Source organism: Giraffa tippelskirchi, chromosome 10 (genome assembly GCF_054371585.1).
Source record: "Giraffa tippelskirchi isolate mGirTip1 chromosome 10, T2T-mGirTip1v1.2.pri, whole genome shotgun sequence".
Lineage (NCBI taxonomy): Eukaryota > Metazoa > Chordata > Mammalia > Artiodactyla > Giraffidae > Giraffa > Giraffa tippelskirchi.
In genome coordinates this window covers 79,974,278-79,989,710 of record NC_137284.1, presented here as the reverse complement: position 1 = coordinate 79,989,710, position 15,433 = coordinate 79,974,278, and the positions used below count along the sequence as shown (strand labels likewise).

General features: G+C 38.9%; 1 long non-coding RNA gene across 1 annotated transcript; it reads right to left on the bottom strand.

Annotated features, from left to right (window-relative positions):
• Window positions 1-4,272: 4,272 nt before the first annotated feature.
• LOC145524394 (uncharacterized) lies at window positions 4,273-10,422 on the bottom strand. The gene is made up of 2 exons (XR_014067462.1): window positions 8,750-10,422; window positions 4,273-4,484 (listed from the first exon to the last, which is right to left on the bottom strand). It is a non-coding gene; the product is annotated as an uncharacterized LOC145524394 (long non-coding RNA).
• Between the last annotated feature and the right edge of the window lie 5,011 nt (window positions 10,423-15,433).

Here is a 15,433-nt window from a genome sequence, read left to right as displayed (position 1 = left end):
TCCAGGGATCTTCCCAACCCAGTGATCGGACCCATGTCTCCCACTTTGCAGGCAGATTCTTTACCGACTGAGCCACCAGGAAAGCCCCAAGAATACTGGAGTAGCCTATCCCTTCTCCAGGGGATCTTCCTGACCCAGGAAGTGAACTGGGGTCTCCTGCATTGTTGCTGCTGCTAAGTCGCTTCAGTCATGTCCAACTCTGTGTGACCCCATAGACGGCAGCCCACTGGGCTCCCCCATCCCTGGGATTCTCCAGGCAAGAATACTGGAGTGGGTTGCCATGTCCTTCTCCAATGCATGAAAGTGAAAAGTGAAAGTGAAGTCGCTCAGTCGTGTCCGACTCCTAGCGACCCCATAGACTGCAGCCTACTAGGCTCCTCCGTCCATGGGATTTTCCAGGCAAGAGGACTGGAGTGGGGTGCCATTGCCTTCTCCCTCCAGCATTGCAGGCAGATTCTTTACCAGCTGAGCTACCAGGGAAGCCCCACTGGGTGCATATATCTTTTCAAATTAGTGTTTCATTTTCATTGGATAAATACCCAGAGTGAAATTACTGGATTATATAGTAGTTCTATTGATTTTTTAATTTTTTGAGGAACTTCCATATTGTTTTTCCATAATGGTTGTACTGATTTACATTCAAATAGTGCACAAGCCTTCCTTTTTTCTCCACATTCTCGCCAACATTTGCTTTTTCTTGTCTTTTTTGATAACAGCCATTCTGATAGGTGTGAGGTGATATCTCACACTGATATCTCAGTGTGGTTCTGATTTGCATTTCCCTGATTAGTGATGTTGAGCAATTTTTCATCTGCCTGTTGGCCATCTGCATGTCTTCTTTGGAAAAGTGTCTATTCAGGTCCTCTGTCCATTTTTAAATCAGATTGTTTGGGGTTTTTGATATTGCATTATATGCATTCTTTATATATTTTGGATATTAACCCCTCATTATACATATCATTTGCAAATATCTTCTCCCATTTGGCAGGCTGCCATTTCATTTTGTTGATTGCTATCTTCACTGAGCAGAAGCTTTGTTGTTGGACAAAGTCCTGTTTATTTTTCTTTTGTTGCCCTTACCTGATGAGACAGATCCAAAAAAATATTGCTAAGACCAATGTCAAAGAGCATCCTGCCTATGTTTTCTTCTAGGAGTCTTATGGTTTCAGACCTTACATTTAAGTCTTTCATCCATTTTGAGTTTATTATTTTATACAGTGTAAGAAAACGGTCTAGTTTTATTCTTTTGCAAGTAGCTCTCTAACTTTAGCAACACCATTTATTAAAGACACTGTCTTCTTCCTATTGTATATTCTTGCCTCCTTTGTTATAGATTAACATGTAAGTGTGGATTTATTTCTGGACCCTCTATTTTGTCATTGATCTATGTGTCTGTTTTTGTGCCAGTACCATATTATTTTGATTATTATAGCTTTGTGGTATAGTTTGAAATAAAGGAAGAAGTACAACTGTCACTATTTTTAGAAGAAATGATACTATATATAAAAAAACACTAAAGATCCCACAATAAACTACTAGAACTAATAAATGAATTCAGTAAAGTTGCAGTATACAAAATACACAAAAATCTGTTACATTTATATACACTAACAACCATGCTATCACATATATACACTGCTATATATAAAATAGATAATCAACAAGGATCTACTGTATAGCATTAGGAACTCTGCTCAATATTCTATAATAAACTATATGGGAAAACAATCTGAAAAAGAATAGATATATGTATATGTATAAATGACTCACTTTGCTGTACACTGGAAACTAATACAACATTGTAAGTCAACCATACTCCAATATACAATAAAAATTAAATTTAAAAAACTGACCAAGCCTGGACAGATTAACCATAAGTCCTACAGTAAAATCTATTAGTCAACAATCTCTCCCTCCACTTCCTCTCCATAGCTTCTAAACATAGGTTTTCAGTGCCTCACTCTCGTGAGACAGACAACCAAGGAAGGCCAGGGTTTTTTTTTTTTAATTAATTTAGTTTTTAATTGAAGGATAATTACTTCACAGAATTTTGTTGTTTTCTGTCAAATATCAATATGAATCTGCCATAGGTATACATATGTCCCCTCCCTCTTGAACCTCCCTCCCGACCCCCTCCCCATCCCACCCCTCTAGGTTGATACAGAGCCCCTGTTTGAGTTCCCTGAGACATACAGCAAATTCCCATTGGCTATCTATTTTACACATGGTAACGTGCTCAATATCGCTCATTATTAGAGAAATGCAAATCAAAGCTACAATGAGATATCATCACCTCACTCCAGTCAGAATGGCCATCATCAAAAAGTCCACAAACAATAAATGCTGGAGAGGGTGTGGAGAAAAGGGAACCCTCTTGCGCTGTTGGTGGGAATGTAAACTGATACAGCCACTATGGAAGATGGTATGGAAATAAAACCACCATATGACCCAGCAATTTTACTCCTAGGCATATACCCTGAGGAAAGCAAAATTGAAAAGGCCAGGTATTTTAAGAACATCTCCATAATGGAAGACAAAAAAAGAAACAAGAAGAAAGAAGGAACTTTAAAAATACTATCTGATAGAGAAATTAAGAAAACCCATTTGCAATTGCATGAAAAAGAATAAATTTAATCAAGGAGGTGAAAGACTTACACTCTGAAAATTACAAAGCAATTGATAAAATTAAAGATGACAGAAATGGGAAAATACACTGCTCATAGATTCGAACAGTTAATAGTTAAAATTTCCATACTACACAGAGCAATCTACATATTTAATGCAATTCCTACCAAAATACTGGTGGCATTTTTCACAGAGCTAGAACAAATAAACCTAAAATTTGTATGGATGCACAAAAAACCTTGAATAACCAATGCAATCTTGAGAAAGTACAATAAAGCTGCAAGTATCACAGCTCCTTTTAAAGTCTGTAACTTTTAAGAAAACAAGGGTGCTAGGAGCAGGATAAAGCATGGTTGAAAATACACGGTTTCTTTAAAAAAAAAAAAAATCAGTGTAGACTTTCTAATTGTGCTGCTTATAGCAACTATAAAGTTAGCAATTTGAGAGAGCTTTTAATTAGGCATAACATGGTGTTAGTTTTAGCTACTGGAAATAGACATGAAGTATGAATCACTTTCTTAACAGAAATGTAGGCTAAATGTATCCATCAAAGATTTTAAGAATTTCACCTAAATTTCTTGTTAGCCACATTTTGCATAATGACACTGAGACATCAGTAAACAGGATGAACAAGCCAATTTCTGTCTTTCCAAATGAGTCCAAATGGACTATAGTTTATAATGTCAGTGGAAATGACATAGCAGATGGACAACTGCACTTATGACAGATTGCAACATGCCTGATTACAAAATAATTCGTTGCTGAATAGGCCTCATCACCAGCAGAAGTTCTCATGGAGAAAGTTTCTTTAAAACCAAATAAACATAAAGCAAGAGTCATCAGGGAGCATTATGTGAGCCTCCATGTGTCATTTTCCAGATGTTAACCAGGTACAATATAAGAAGGCTCTCTCAGAAAAAAAATTCCTGGAACAAGTTACTCTCATCCTTCTGATGTAAGCTGTGGGAGAACAGCTGTTCAAAAATGTCTGGCCAATCAGGAAACACAAAACATGACTCTTCCCTCTATGAGCTACTGGGGATTTTAGATTCAGGTAACCTTTTTGTTATTGATTAATGACATGTAGAATTCAGGTAAGTTCTATGAATATTTCATATTATTAGTAATATAACAAATATGGGAATATCTATTGCATCAACATTCCTTTTCTGCACCACCATGTCTTGCAAGTGCTTGCATCGGCTATATTTTAAAATATGTTGAAAGTAACATATAACAACATTTTTTTAGTTTCTAACCTATAGGATTTTCAAAATCCTAATCCTTTTAATCCTTAATCTTCTGTGAAAGGACTCAGTATCTCTGAATTGTGCTCTACCAACACTTCCATGCCCTCATGCCACTATCTTTTCTTCCTGTCACTGGAAAGGAGTCAGGTGGATACTCTACTTCCAGCCTTTTAAAACCCAGAAGCATCTCTGTAGTCTTTGGATGTACTCTGTTGAGTTGCCTGTCTCCTGAAAATACTGGTAATTCCCAGGTACATTTTTCCTTCAGTCTCTATTTTCTATGGTACAAGTGTGCAAATTGGAATTCCAGTCCTGGGTATCCATTCCACATCCCCCAAATTTCAAAATCTATCACAAATAAAGAGCTAAAAAGATAATTAACTATAACATATACACATATTTTGTGCAAACTTTTATTGATAGGTAAAATCAAATACCGCTTACTATCAACATATAAATCAAGGTTAATTATCCCTCAGTATAATCATATCTTTGCACTATTAGTGGGTTGCTGTTCCTTCCTGCACTTTCTTGCACCTGTTAATCCTTCCCTTATCATAAGGGCAGCTTTGATAGTTTTCCATGCTCTGATTCAGAGGAAGAATATGCCTACAGGTGAGAACAAAGAAGTCAATTAAATTTTTGAATGGATTTTTACAAATTTACAAGACAATACTGAAATCCAGAATTTAAGAGCCAAGAATATGAAGGAAAAAAAGGGATTTTGAGGCTTCAAACAACAGTCATCATTTTATTATTATTCATAGCTTCTATTGGAGAAGGAAATGGCAACCCACTCCAGTGTTCTTGCCTCGAGAATCCCAGGGATGGCGGAGCCTGGTGGGCTGCCCTCTATGGGGTCACGCAGAGTCGGGCATGACTGAAGCGACTTAGCAGCAGCAGCAGCAGCATAGCTTCTATGGATCAGAATTCTAGGAAAGGTTGGCTATGCAGCTCCATCTTGCAGGTGTTGCATGCCTTTGCAGTCAGATAATGGTGGGAAGGTGCCCACAAATTCCTTCAAAATGTGGAGCCCAATCCTTATCCCCTTAAGTGTGGGTTTACCTTAGTGACTCACTTCTAATAAATGGAACAAAATAGAAGTGACAATGTGTAACCTCTGAAATTAGGTCATTAAAAGCATTGCAGCTTCCTTACTCTTGGGTCACTTGCTCTTCAGGAAGCCAGTTGGCCTGTGCTTGAGGTCACTTAAGCAGCTCTATGGAAAGGTCAATATGGTAGGAATTGAAGCCTCCAGCCAACAGCCAGGAATGAAGTCTCTTGCTTGGAACTAGATCTTTTAGTCTCAGTGAAGCCTTCAGAGGACTGAAGCCCCAGTCAACATCTTGATAGTAACCTCGTGAGAATCCCTAAGAAAATCACCCATCTAAGCCACTCTTGAATTCCTGACCCATAGAAACTGGGAGATAATAAATGCTTGCTGTTTTAAGCCACTACATTTTGGCGGTAATTAATTTGTTACACAGCAATAGATAACTAGTTAAGAGGGGAGGCTGTAGCAGCTAGGGGCTCTCCAATCATCCTTCATTTTTTATGTTCTCAGTACTTCTCTATGTGGTTTATCTGGGCTAGTTTGGGCTCCATCACTGTATAGCAGCTGGACTGAACATATGATGGCTGAATACTTGTTGGCTGATAGGCCTTTTATAATCTATCTTTATAAGTCACATAGCACCACTTTCTGCACTCTTTATCAGTTAAAAGTAGTCACACAACAGTGGGAGGACAATTAGAGACTAAGGAAAAAGCATAAAATATCTGATGAAATAAAAGCTATGTCTTAACACACACAAAAAAGTAGCCACAAAACCTGTCCAGTGTCAAAGGGAAGAGTCATGCACCTCCATCTCTTAATGAAAGGAGTGGCAAATTGTATTGTATGAAGAACATTTTGGATAGGAAATACTATTACAGCCATCTTTAGAAAATGCAATTTTCCACATTGTAAGCCTTCCACATTTTAAGCCAAGTACCACATCCAAAAAAAAAGGCATTTGAATAACAGATGAGCAGAGTCATCAGTGTATAGAGAGCAACTGTAGCCACTGGGAATGAGGTCACCATGAAGAACTCTGAAATTTAACAGCCAGGCCAGCTAAGAAGCAAATTGAGAGGTAGCAGGAATTTCAGAGTATTTTATGTCAAAGTCAAGAAACGAGGAGTACTCAAAGAACAATGCAGTCATTTCAGGAGCAAATGCTGCTGAAAATTAAGCTAAATGATAGAATATTTTCAAGGGATTTAGCAATGTGGAGGTTGTTAATGATTTTCAGGGGCATTTTTGGAGGCACAAGCTAGACTAAAATGGTTGAAAACATAAAAGAAGGAATAAGCGTAGTCCCAGGAGGGAGATGAGATCATAAAGCACAAAAGAATGGATTAGCCTTGAATAAGAGAAGGAACATCTGTAGGATTGGAGGAAAGGAGTTTAGGATGAGCTCGGATGAGCACATAAGAAGGGGCAGAGTAGGGGCAGCAGGCTATCAAGGAAGTTAATGCTTAAAAGTCTCTGGTAAAGGTCATTTGTTGAAGAGGGGGTAGAAGGAACAGCTCTTAAGAGTCTGAGAAGGTCTCTGAAGGCCTGTTGCTGAGGAAATGATAGATTTACTCATTGCAAACCTATAGTGAATAATCTATGACTTTTAAAAAGTTCATTGACTTGAATTTAACTTTTTGTTTAAATAATAATAAAAAGAAGTTAAGTCAACTATGTTGATTTCTACTTTAAACTTAATAAAAATAAATTATCTATATAATATCAGATTTTCCTACCAAGTGAATATGGAAATGGTAGGAAAACCCTGGTCACTTTTTTTATTCTACCTTCAGGTATAAGCCTCCTATGCTAGGGAAATCTAATTTTTAAATGCTTCATTTGATTTATTACTTTATAAAATTGTAGTTGCAGTGAGGAGAGACATAAGAAAGGTCTAAAAGCAGGAAATTTTAGGCTTATTTTCATTTTTACCCATTGCAAGAGACATACCGCTTATACTATACCTACTATGATCTTTTCAAATAACAAAGCTATTTATAACATTATATATGAGACACTGTTGTATCATATATTCCTCCTGCAGTTGGTCTACAATGGTAAAGCAGCATGGGTTCCTTCTCAGCCAAGACTCGTGTGAAAATTTATTACAGACTCACGATCAAGAGTGTTCTCAATAGAGAATGACTCCACAGCAGATGGCTCTTTGGCAAAGGAAAAAAAAAAAGAAAAGACTGCAGTATCACGTGAAAATGGGCTCTTGTTCAACAAAAATGAGCTTATCCAATTACAATGGAAATAGAGAAAGGAGTTTCACCTCTGGACAATGGCTGTAAGAAACTTATGTCTTGCTACACCAGGTTGAACCAACACAGACCAAAATTCAGCATAAATGTAAACTTCTGGTAAGAAACATAGACACAGGAAAAAGATTTTAGTGATACTCTCCTGCCGCAGCCACATATCTTTCTTACCCTAGGTTTGCTAAAATAAATAGAGCTGTAGAGGCTACAATTATATGATTATATATAATAATAATATTCTCAAGTCTGAACACAGAATCCTGTTATTCCCAATTTCATTAAATTAACTATTATATATTACATGTCTTCACCAGGTCTGTCCACTTAAGGTGCAATTGTTATAACAAACGTTATTATGCTCTGGAATTTAATTTACTATGGTTTATTTAATATAAGGTAGACATTGTTTATGAAACAGAAACAGATTCACAGACATAGAGAACAGACTTGCATTCACCAAAGGGGAGAGGGGAAGTGGGGAAAGGATTGAGATTTTGGGATTAGCAAATGCAAACTATTATTAATTGAATGAATAAACAAAGTTCTACTGTATAGCATGGACAGAGGAGCCTGGCAGGCTACAGTCCATAGGGTCGCAAAGAGTAGGACACTATATAGCACAGGGAACTATACTCAACATCTTGCAATAAACCATAATGGAAAAAAATATGAAAAAGAATGTGTGAATCATTTTGCTGAAATACACAACAGAAATACAACAGAATACAACATTGTAAATCAACTATATTTCAATAAAGTAAAATTTAAATATATATATAATGTAGATTTTCTTAAATTAAGTACATATTATAAGACTAGGCTGATAGTTCAGGTAATTGGGAAAAGAAATAGCTTACTTAAGAAATAGTGTTTCCTATTGGGTTTAGACTTTGCCTGTAACAATTTCAGGTCAAGGAAAACCTTTAGCTTGCATGTATCTATACATTTCTGTTACATGTATATTAAAGGTATCCAGTGAACCCTTAAGTAAGAAGCCATATCACTTTTTCTAGTGCTTAAAACACTTTGCCCAGAAACATGAAAACAGACCAAATTCCAAGAAGGAGTTTAAAAAAAACAAAAGACTTAAAACAATGGAACTTAAAATATCCCTTTTCATACCTTTCAGCAATAGACTGCCATTATGAAACACAAAGTTTTAAAAGGTATTCATTGAAATAGAATTGTTGTTCTAACAAATCCTACTCAACATTCAAATAAGGCAAAAAATCTCTTTCTGCTTTTTATCCTTTTCTGTTATAATGGATAAACACAAATAATAATATCTGACACTTCTGAAAATCTACTATTTGTCAGATATTTTTCAGAGTGCTTTGACTAAGCAAGACCAATGAAGAACGGTCCATCTTTCCTAATATCTGCAATTTAGAGCAATCTGAGGATACCAAGTGATTTGATTCATATTTTGTCTCAATCTTTCATTAAGTTGATAATTATGAGCAAGTTCCATGGGCAATTGAAATAATTTAGTAAATTTGTTTTGTACAAAGACACATTGAAAAAAAAAACTTAGTATTTTGTAAGCCCCTTAATACCTTGTCTCTCTTGATCTCTGCCACATTCCTGTTCTCTATGCCTTGGATAGGGCTCATCACAAAGGACAGGCTCACGAAGGTCGGCTCAATGAAAGGAAGGAATGGGTGTATCACAAACATGCAAACTCTTGAAAGCTATAAAGGTTACGCAAGTTCCCTATTTCCTTCTGTCATTGCACATTCTGTGCAAGGGAATTAGAGATACATTGAATAAAAGAGAAGAGAATTAATCAATTAGTCCTCAAATGCTAGAGGGCCTTTCACATTTGAATTTCAAAGCATAATCCCTTTGGTTTCATTATTCTTGAGGCTTGTCAATTGTCTACCACAGCTTATCACTAACAAATTCAAGCCACAGAATTTCCATCTACTCTTGTAGCTACTTGTCTGGAAAGGAGAAAAAAAAAATCTTGCTGAACAATAAGGACATCTGCTGGTTAAAATGGAACACTCCTATCCTTGAAATGCTGCAACTAGATGGACAAGATTTGGGTAATAAAGTTTAGAATAATGCCAAACATGTGATATCTTGTTCAAATAACCTCTTTCTAAGTAAGTAATTATAAAGGTAACATTTGTTTTATTCCAGAGTTGTCTAAGTAGTGACACTATCTGAAAAAAGACTGAGCTCTCCCACCAAAGAATTGTTGTTGTTGTTCAGTCACTAAATGTCTGACTCTGTGATCCCAGGGACTGTAGTACGCCAGACTTCCCTGTCCTTTGCTATCTCCTGGAGTTTGCTCAGATTAATGCCCATTGAAATGGTGATGCTATCTAACCATTTCATCCTCTGCTGCCCGTCTTCTTTTTTTGTCTTCAATCTTTCCCAGTATCAGGGTCTTATTTCCAATAAGTCAGCTCTTTGCATCAGGTGGCCAAAGTATTGGAGATTCAGCTTCAGCTGAATCCTTCCAATGAATATTCAGGGTTGATTTCCTTTAGGATTGACTGGGTTGATGTCCTTGTAGTCCAAGGGATTCTCAAGAGTCTTCGTCAGCACCACAATTTGAAAGCATCAATGCTTTAGCACTCAGCCTTCACAATCAAGCTGGATTTCAAAAAGGCAGAGGAACCAGAGATCAAATTGCCAACATCCGCTGGATCATCGAAAAAGCAAGAGAATTCCAGAAAAACATCTACTTTTGCTTTATTGACTCTGCCAAAGCCTTTGACTGTGTGGATAACCACAAACTGTGGAAAATTCTTAGAGATGGGAATACCCGACCACCTGACATGCCTCCTGAGAAATCTGTATACAGGTCAAGAAGCAACAGTTAGAACTGAACATGGAACAACAGACTGGTTCCAAACCAGGAAAGGAGTACGTCAAGGCTGTATATTGTTATGCTACTTATTTAACTTGTATGCAGAGTACATCATGAGAAACGTTGGGCTGGAGGAAGCACAACCTGGAATCCAGATTGCCAGGAAAAATATCAATAACCTCAGATATGCAGATGACACCACCCTTATGGCAGAAGGCAAAGAAGAACTGAAGAGCCCCTTGATAAAAGTGAAAGAGGAGAGTGAAAAAGTTGGCTTAAAGCTCAACATTCAGAAAGCGAAGATCATGGCATCCAGTCCCATCACTTCATGGCAAATAGATGGGGAAACAGTGGAAACAGTGACTGACTTTGTCTTTTGGGGCTCCAAAATCACTGCAGATGGTGACTACGGCCATGAAATTAAAAGACGCTTGCTCCTTGGAAGAAAAGTTATGACCAACCTAGACAGAATATTAAAAAGCAGAGACATTACTTTGCCAGCGAAAGTCCACCTACTCAAAGCTATGGCTTTTCTAGTAGTCATGTATGGATGTGAGAGTTGGACTATAAAGAAAGCTGAGTGCCAAAGAATTAATGCTTTTGAACTGTGGTGTTGGAAAAGACTCTTGAGGGTCCCTTGGACAGCAAGGAAATCCAACCAGTCCATCCTAAAGGAGATCAGTCCTGAATATTCATTGGAAGGACTGATGCTGAAGCTGAAACTACAATACTTTGGCTACCTGATGCGAAGAACTGACTCACTGGAAAAGACCCTGATGCTGGGAAAGACTGAAGGCAGGAGGAGAAGGGGAAGACAGAGGAAGAGATTGTTGGACAGCATCACCAACTCAATGGACATGAGTTTGAGTAAACTCTGGGAGTTGGTGATGGACAAGGAAGCCTGGCATGCAGCAGTCTATGGAGTCACAAAGAGTCGGACATGACTGAGCAACTCAGCTGAACTGAACTGAACTTCATGGTCCAATTCTCACATCTGTACATGACTACTGGGAAAACCATAGCTTTGACTATACTGGCCTTTGTTGGCAAAGTGATGTCTTTGCTTTTTAATATGCTAAGTTTGTCATAGCTTTCCTTTCAAGGAGAAAGTGTCTTTTCATTTCATGGTTGCAGTCACCAGCCGCAGTGATTTTGGAGCCCAAGAAAATAAAATGTTACTGCTTCCACTATTTCCCCATCTACTTGCCATCCAGATGCCATGATCTTAGTTTTTTGAATGTTGAGTTGTAAGCCAGCCTTTTCACTCTTCCCTTTTACCCTCAAGAGGCTCTTTAGTTCCTCTTCACTTTCTGCCATTAAAGTGATATCATATGCATATCTGAGGTTGTTATTTCTCCAGGCAATCTTGATTCCAGCTTGTGATTCATCCAGCCCTCCATTTCACATTATGTACTCTGCATATAAGTTAAATAATCAGGGTGACAGGCTTCCCTGATAGCTCAGTTGGTAAAGAATCCGTCTGCAATGCAGGAAACCCTGGTTCAATTCCTGGGTCGGGAAGATACACTGGAGAAGGGATAGGCTACCCACTCCAGTATTCTTGGGTTTCCCTTGTGGCTTAGCTGGTAAAGAATCCTCCTGCAATGCGGGAAGACCCAGGTTCAATCCCTGGGTTGGGAAGATCCCCTGGAGAAGGGAATGGCTATCCACTCCCGCATTGTGGCCTGGAGAATTCCGTGGACTGTACAGTCCATGGGGTAACGAAGAGTCGGACACAACTGAGTGACTCTCATTCAACATACAGCCTTATGGTACTTCTCTCCCAATCTGGAACCAGTCTGTTGTTCTATGTCTAGTTCTCACTGTTGCTTCTTGACCTGCATACAGGTTTCTCAGGATACAGGTAAGATGGTCTGGTATTCCCATCTCTTTAAGAACTTTGCACAGTTTGTTGTGATCCACACAGTCAACGGCTTTAGCACAGTCAATGAACCCGATGTTTTTCTGGATTTCCCTTGCTTTCCCTATGATCCAACAAATGTTGGCAATTTGATCTCTGATTCCTCTGCCTTTTCTAAATCCAGCTTGTACATCTAGAAGTTCTTGGTTCACGTACTGCTGAAGCCTCATTTGAAGAAGTTTGAGCATAAAATGGCTAGCATGTGCCAAAGAACAGAAATGGCTAGATTTCTGATCTGATTTCTGATCTTCAGGTTTAAGATACAAGTATCTCTGAACACATCAAACATTTTAAGTGTCTGCTAAGTTAAGGGTGGAGAAGGCAATGGCAACCCACTCCAGTACTCTTGCCTGGAAAATCCCATGGACGGAGGAGCCTGGTAGGCTGCAGTCCATGGGGTCGCTAAGAGTCGGACACGACTGAGCCACTTCACTTTCACTTTTCACTTTCATGCATTGGAGAAGGAAATGGCAACCCACTCCAGTATTCTTGCCTGGAGAATCCCAGGGACAGCGGAGCCTGGTGGGCTGCCGTCTATGGGGCTGCACAGAGTGGGACACGACTGAAGCGACTTAGCAGCAGCAGCAGCTAAGTTAAAGTACTGTACTAGGTGTTGTAAAACTGAAGCTGTAACACAAAGCAGAGGCAGCAGATGGTCCAGCTACCTCTGGGCACATGCCCAGCTCCAGCCTTAGAGGAAGGGGGTTAAACTTAGTTAACATCTGTGAGAGACCAAATCTATTACTTACCAGCACTGTGCTCTCACCATCTTATAAACATTATAGGCCAGCTGCTTCCTTACAAATACATTCTTTCCCACACTAGCTGGACAGATGCCTTCCTCCCTCCTGTCCCCTTCTCACCTCTCCAGTCTCTGCTGAAATGTCTCCTGAGAAAGGCCAACCTGGAACTCCCTACATGAAGTTCACCTTCAGAGCACTCCATTTGTATCCTTTTTAGAATTTACCAAACTGGAAATTGCTGATTAGTTTGCCAATATATTGTCCCTCTCCCTTCAAAGCCAGACTATAAAGGAACAGATACTTGAATCTGGGTACAAACACTCTCCCAGTTTTAGTAAAGTAATTTAATTGTTTCTGTTTTGTTTTCCCCACAGAATTCTCAAGGACAGAATGAAAACTTTTATTCTCATTTGCTGGGAGGATCTGAAGTTCTCCATTCTCCTAAGTGGAAGAGGAATGAATTTTTGCTGCTGCTAAGTCGCTTCAGTCGTGTCCCACTCTGTGCGACCCCATAGACGGCAGCCCACCAGGCTCCGCCGTCCCTGGGATTCTCCAGGCAAGAATACTGGAGTGGGTTGCCATTTCCTTCTCCAGTGCCTGAAAGGGAAAAGTGAAAGTGAAGTCGCTCAGTCATGTCCGTCTACTGAGATGGATGAAACTGGAGCCCATTATACAGAGTGAAGTAAGCCAGAAAGAAAAACAACAATACAGTATACTAATGCATATATATGGAATCTGAAAGATGGTAACGATAACCCTATATGCGGGACAGAATGAGAGACACAGATGCATGGAACAATTTTATGGACTCTGAGGGAGAAGGTGAGGGTGGGACGTTCTGGGAGAATGGCATTGAGACATGTGTATTGTCATATGTGAAACAGAGCACCATTCCATGTTCGATGCATGTGACAAGGGCTCGGGGCCGGGGCAGTGGGATGATCCAGAGGGATGGGAGGGGGAGGGAGGTGGGTGGGGGGTTCGGGAAGGGGAACACATGTAAACCCATGGCTGATTCTTGTCAATGTATGGCAAAAACTATTACAATATTGTAAAGTAATTAGCCCCCAAGTAAAATAAATAAATTTATTAAAAAAAAAAAAAAAGAAAGTGAAGTCGCTCAGTCATGTCCGACTCTTAGCGACCCCATGGACTGTAGCCTACCAGGCTCCTCCATCCATGGGATTTTCCAGGCAAGAGTACTGGAGTGGGGTGCCATTGCCTTCTCCTGAATTTTTGCTAATGTCCCATTAAAAGGCCTCAGTAAAGACCTACTGCAAAAGAAAATGAAGTGAAGAGGATATGGAGTGGTGGTAACCAGGCTGAGAGATTAAAAGTATAGAGATGAGACACTGCCACAACTGGAGGTTAGGAAGGAGTTATGAGACAGAGTGCCCTAAGCCCCACAGAAAGACCTAGACGACAAAATCTGAGACAGAAGAGGACTTGGAAGGGTCTGATGTGTGGGCCTAGGGACAGTTTGCTCATTTCTCTATTAGCATAGGCATTCCCATCAGCTCACCAGAAATTCTTGAAGGCCTTCCAATGTATATACATCAGTTGTATTAGCAGACCTCAAGAGACTGTGTAGAAAGAAAATGGGCTACTCAGTAATAATATTTTTCATTTAAACAAAAGTTATTGCAAACATGTCTTTCCTGAATCATGACATCCAGAACACAAGATAATCATGAAACAGTAGAATTTGCTTCTCAGTATTTGAACCATTTTTGTATTAACATACCAACCTACTAACCTTTCAAAAAGGAAAGGTCATTTCATCAATATTCTATGGCTGATGAGGTTCATGAAAGTGTTATAAAAAATATGGAGTCCAACAGAGTTAATCATAACTAGCAAATGCAGTAAATACCATAAGTGTCCTATACTTTTATAATACCTTCTGTTTGTGAAAAAACTATTTCTCCAGATTTTTCTACAAAAATTTCTAATTAGGTAAATACTAGGATAATAGTAACGGAGAAGGCAATGGGACCCCACTCCAGTACTCTTGCCTGGAAAATCCCATGGATGGAGGAGCCTGGTGGGCTGTAGTCCATGGGGTTGCTAAGAGTAGGACACGACTGAAGCGACTTAGCAGCAGCAGCAGCAGCAGGATAATAGTAAAACTCTCATGCATTCTCTAGGTACTACTAAATAGTGAGGTATGAAACATCTAGAATTCTAATTGCAGAAAGTTTCTCCAGGTTTAAAATTATGTTATGGATAATCTTACATTGATAAGGCAAGTTAAAGAGATGTTACTACTATAGATTTACTTTTAAAGCTATGGGTTAAACTGATACTAAAATACACTTGTTTTCCCAAAGTAAATACCAATTGACCTTGAGGAAAGGTAGTTAGGAAGGAAACTCGCCCAGAAAGGAAAAATTACGAGAATGAACTTGACTTTTTTAGGGACTTAACAGCTAAATGCAGACTAACCTAACATTTTTCAGGAGAGAATGGGCAGCAATTATAATTTAGATACCACTGTCTTATGCCTCAGCCTAAACGAATCCTATATGGTTATGCTTTGTGGAAAATGTAGCTAATTAAGAACCGATTCCTAAATGATAATGTTAACAATTTTATACACACAATTATTATCTCATTAGAACTCTACTTTCAGTAATTTAATTGCTTTTCTGATTCAGAGGTTTATTATCTTCCATTTTAAGTGCTTAAAACATATGACAGGCTCTGTGCAAAGCATTCTACCTACATCATTCTGGTAGATTTTAGTATCTCCACG